Below are 5,559 nucleotides of genomic sequence, written 5' to 3'. Positions count from 1 at the left end.
GCAGGGGCTATAATAAGGCTGCATTCCAGGATATGGTAGAGAGGATTTCTGATTAGGGTAGAAATTAAATTAGACAATCTCTGAGGTCCTACTTGCCAACAGAAGAGTCTAGGATTCTACTCAAAAGGAAGGTGGATTGTTGGTCATGGCCCTAAACTAGCCAAGCTAACCAAAACAAAACAAAAAACCCAGACAGGCAAAATGACCATTCCTTGATGCCGTTATTACTTCAGCAGCACTCATTCTGGCAACATTACAGATCATCATTGTCTTTAAAACTCAGCAAGGGGGTCTTAATTCTTGCTAGTTATCATTTAGACTAGCTCTTCCTCAGTGCATTGAGGAGTTTTCTCCAAAGTCATAGCTCCAGGAAATCTGAGTAAAAATATGTCCTTGTGGGACTTGGTTTACTTAGGATCTCTGTCTTACATACATACAGACTCTTACAATTGAACTCTGACTCCCAATGTCCATATTTGTGTGTGTCCCACTTCTAGCCAGGGCTACAGATTAGATTTATTTTGTCTTTCATGTGCCCAGAAAAATACAGCTGGTACAAGCCCCTCTGTGGCACTCACTACCAAATCACTTAATTTTTCCAAGCCTTAGGTTCTTCATTTATTAAAAAGGACAAAGTAGGGATGCACCATATTGTGGTAAGCCTGAAATGGTAGCTTAATGAATTCACCTTTTATTCATTCCTTGGCAGATATCTCTCTGGTATCCACCACAGTCCCTAAGATGCTGGAAAACAACCTGATACACTATAAGGTTGTCCTTATTCTGGCTGGCTGAATCAGATGTATTTCTTCACTGTCATTACTCAAATGGACAATTTGTTCCTCACTGTGATGGTCTATGACCACTTTGTGGTCATTTATCACCCTCTGCAGTATGTAGCTATCATGCACCCTCAAGTATGAAGCCTGCTTTCTTAGACCATAAGTATTCTACATTTTCTCCATAGTCCAATGGTGATGCAGTTGTCCTTTTGCATAGACCATGAAATCCCTCACTTCTTCTGTGGTCTCCCTTGAGTTATTAAGCTCTCTTGTTGTGAAAAACTCATAAAAATTTTCTTAATGTACTGTCATGAAAGGTTCATCCTGCTTGGCAATTCAACCCTCTCAGCTATCATTTATTCTTATAGTCAGATTTGTTTTATTATATATTCATATGGATATATGTTCTATCACATATATTACATATTCTATTATATTACAGTCCCATCAACTGGGGGAAAGCATAAAATATTTTCCACCTGTGGGTCTTGCCTCTGTGTTGTTTCACTATTCGATGGCCCAGGGTGTGGAGCACATCTGAGCCCCTCATCTACTCATTCCTGGAAAAATTCAGTCACCTCAGCAATTTATACTGCAGTCACTCCCATGACAAACACTAGCATCTATAGCTCAAGGAATAAAGTTGTAAAGGATGCCCTGAGGAGGGTGATGAGCAGATCAGCTTCCTCTCAGTGATGGGGTATAGCCCCTGGCCTAGGAATATGGTTCTGAAAACTGTGGCCTAACCCTAACCCTAACCCTAACCTTAACCCTAGCCCTAACCCTAACTCTAACCCAGTAGGCAGAAATCTTGGATACCAAACATGAGGTCTAGGTCTCTTCAAGGCTATACTGTCTTGGTTACCTCGTCTCTCTGTAGATGACATGGGTTATCTATTTTATGGCCTCTATTCTTGGAGCTTCTATTGCATCCCATCCAGATCTTACCTTCCCTCCTTCATCAGAATATCTGCTTTTCTTTTTAAAAAGCTCTGTACATCATTAGATGACCTGGATTCCAATCCTCAGTCCACTAGTTAAATTAGTTATTTGTCCCTGGACAAGTAAGTTCCTGAGCCTCAACTTATTGATGCAATGGGGATTGGAATACTTTCCCTGGTTCTGTTTTTTTCCCTCTGCATCATATGATACAGTATATGAGTAAGTACAAACAGAAAAATACTATATTGATTTAGGAAATGCGGCCAGAAGCATTTATTAAACTTTACTATATATAAGCTATTATGCTAAATCCTGAGAATACAAAAGCATAAGTTCCCTCCCTCAAGGACCTTACATTCTACTGGGATGTATAACATTAAATTATTAAACCCTCTGAACAAGGGGATATGAATGAGAAGGAAAGTTTCCAAATGTGGAAATGAAGATTTAGAATAAAGATGAAGATTTCCTATTTAAAAAAAGTAATCATATTCCAAGTCATATCCTTGGATTTATATGCAGCCATCACTGATAGTGGAACGTGGGACTATGAAATCATGTGAAGTCAGAACACCATCTGCTGGCCAAACTTTATAATATACTCCCATACCTGGTGAATTAATAAGGTATATATTATATTACCTTATATTACGTTATGTTACATTATGTTACGTTGTGTTGTATCGTATCATATCATATCATACTCTACTGTATTAAACTACACTATATTTTATTATATTAATTACATAATATTATATTATGTCACATCTCATCGCATTGCATTGCATTGCATCACATCGCATCACATCACATCATATATCATAGCACATTATATTATATTGTTAATGTAATATACAATATATTATAGTGATAAATATTTTCTGTTATATTAATTAATAAGTTACATATTTAATTGGCAGGTTGCTCTCTATAGAGGACAGAAAACAGGGCAATGAGCTATATGTGGGTGGATAGATCTCTGACAGCACTGCCATGTGCACATCTAGCACCCATCACCCATGTTATGTCATACATGAAATTAGGTGTACATGCAAAATGTCATGGGAGGCATATTTAAGCTCATCTAAGCCATGATGAAATTGCTCCACTTAGTTTCATCAATTTTCCCTATCACTTTAACTTTTTAGTTTCATCAAATTTCCAAACTTTAACTCTTACCATATTCAAAATTCACAGAATTGAATCTATAATGATATTTGCAAAGCTATTCTTTTCCTGGAAAGGAGGGTTCAGATTCTTGACTCAGACATATACATTGTTGCATAAATTTACAGAAATCTCCTTAACCTCTGATAAATTATTCTATGTATAATGTAACCTTTCGTGTTGGTCATCCAAAAGGAGAAATGTAGCTACTTAGAATTCTAAATCAAAGAACTTTAAGCGCCAACTTGAAAGAACTCCTTGGTCCATAGTTCCAGTTGTCTGTACTTTCTGAAAGCTTTTCTTTCGCTGGGATTAGCAACCATTCCTACTTTTTCACCCACTGAGTCAGGTGTCTGATAAATTTTTCCAATATCTTTTGCATTTGGCAGTTTGCTAATGAAAGGAAATCTTCAGTTCTTTTTAAAAATGGATTTTTTTATTATTGTCCTTTATCTTCCCATCAACAACGTTTCCCCCTTTATTCCTCCACCTCCCCTTCCCAGAAAGTCATCTTTTATAACAAAGATTGTGTGTGTGAGCGCGCGTGCGCATGCGTGCGTGCGTGTGTGTGTGTGTGTGTGTGTGTGTGGAGCTGATCTCAAAGCCTGAAAGAGCTTGGTCTAAAGCCAGCCTCTAACACATATTGGCTGTATGACCCTGGGCAAGGGATCATTTAACCTCTCAATCCTCTAGGTAGGGCTCTAAGATTTAAGTTGCAGAGAAGGTGTTGACCTACATTGGTAGAGGGAGGTTCTTCACTGGGAAGTCCCTATGATAATGAAACCACAGGCCCAGTATCCCCCTGCCCCATTCCCTACGTGATCTGAGAAGAAGAAAAAGACAAAATAAAGATTCAATAGTATTCAGTTTCCATATAAATAAAGAATTGAAATAAAAATTTACTGTTCTTAAGGACAAATCAGGGCATTAAATAACACAGAGAAGTTTTGAGGAAAAGTTGTGTGGATATTAGGCCAAAATCGAAGTGTTTTTAAATTCCATCCATTATAAGGCATAGGATTTAATTCTTGTCGTTTAGTCAATTAGTCATGTCTGACTCTTTGTGACCCCATTTGGGGTTTTCTTGGCAAAGATACTGAGGTCTTTCTGGCTCCAAGCCTTATGCCCTATCTACTTACCACCTTGCTGCCCCATAGGATTCAATACATAATGAAAATATTCAAGTGGATTCTATTGAAGTTCTTAACACCAGCTAAGTTAGTCCCAGGGTGCTAGAATACGTCTGCCTCCAATATCCCATGTGGGCTGTGATGAGTCTTCATGCCCCATCAGTTCCATCATCTGGGAAAAGCAGGCAGCCATGATGTTCAGAAGTAGTGCTCCCTTTGGTAGAGAGAGTGGTCATTAGCAGCAAGGCATCTCTTACACAGGACAACTTGAGGCTGCCATAGGGAAATATTATAGAGAAAATATGCGAAAAGAGAAAAGGCTCTGCTTACATCCCTTATCAACAAAGTCTCACTTTTTGATTTGGCCTTAAAGGTTTGGGGAACACTAATTGTCCAGGTTACATGCAGCTGAGCTTCTGGAGAATCTTGCTGAACTCATGATTGGTTTTCAGGGGAAGCTTGGTCCTGGTGCACACTTCTTCAAGAAAAGCCAGAGTGGCAAAGAGTGGCTGCATGTAGGGTATGGTCCTGAATTTTCAGGTGCTTCTCTTCCCTGCTCTATACTCAGAGCTCTAAGGCTGTGTGTGGGGTGTGAGTGTGTATTCAATACACGAGGATGGGCTCATATGTGCACGCATTTGTATGAAGCACTCATTCCTCTAAGGGATGAATGAGAATGTCAGAGATAGGAGTCTGATAAATGTGAAGCTTTGGTCTGGGCCAGCTTCTGGAGGGCAGCTAGGTGTCACAGTGGGTAGAAAGTACAGGGTTTGGAGTTAGGAAGACTCATCTTCCTGAGTTCAAATCCATGCTCAGACACTTGCTAGGTGTGCAACTCTGAGCAAGTCACTTAACCTTGTTTGCCTCAGTTTCTTCATCTGTAAAATGAGATGGAGAAGGAAATGGCAAACCACTCTAGTACCTGTCAAGAAAACCCCAAATGGGATCACAGAGTCAAATACTACTGAAATGAAGCCACAATGGAATTTGGCTACCTCAGTGACTTTGACCTTCTGGATGGTGGAGAATGGTAGAGACTGTATCCAGGATAGTAGGTGGGGTCCTTACGTGAAACTTCTCCATCATGTTTGTGCTACAGTGATATAGCTCCCCGTGACCACAGCACTGAAGAGGATCCCTAAGATCCAGTAGCATGACAATGGAAAACAGCGACCATCTGATAGACAGGAACAGGGTTTTATTGGTGAGTCTCCCTTGGAGATTCTTGGCTGTGCCTCCCAGGAGTCGAGATCCCCTCCCTTTTTATCCATCTCACCTTGTTGTACCCATTCCCCTAATGGAGAGGTGAAGCCAATTACAAAACCACAGTAATGACACAATTTCTTCTTACACCCCCTCACTTGGTACAGATAGTGCAACTACACTTAGAATCATTATCTCTTTAAGTGGTACTATTTTAAGTTTCCTCAGAATGCGTGCGACAGTGTATTAAAAACCAAATAGCTATATGAAACTGCACCCATTCTGTTTACTTGAATTTGAGCAGTAAGAGTGAGGAGAATGGACTCAGAGAGGAA

The 5,559-nt window shown here is 39.6% G+C and overlaps 1 pseudogene; it reads left to right on the top strand.

Annotated features, from left to right (window-relative positions):
- The first annotated feature begins 678 nt into the window (after positions 1 to 678).
- LOC118830445 lies at positions 679 to 1,478 on the top strand (annotated as a pseudogene).
- Positions 1,479 to 5,559: the final 4,081 nt, after the last annotated feature.

Source organism: Trichosurus vulpecula, chromosome 1 (genome assembly GCF_011100635.1).
Source record: "Trichosurus vulpecula isolate mTriVul1 chromosome 1, mTriVul1.pri, whole genome shotgun sequence".
NCBI lineage: Eukaryota > Metazoa > Chordata > Mammalia > Diprotodontia > Phalangeridae > Trichosurus > Trichosurus vulpecula.
This window is presented reverse-complemented; position numbering and strand designations above follow the sequence as displayed.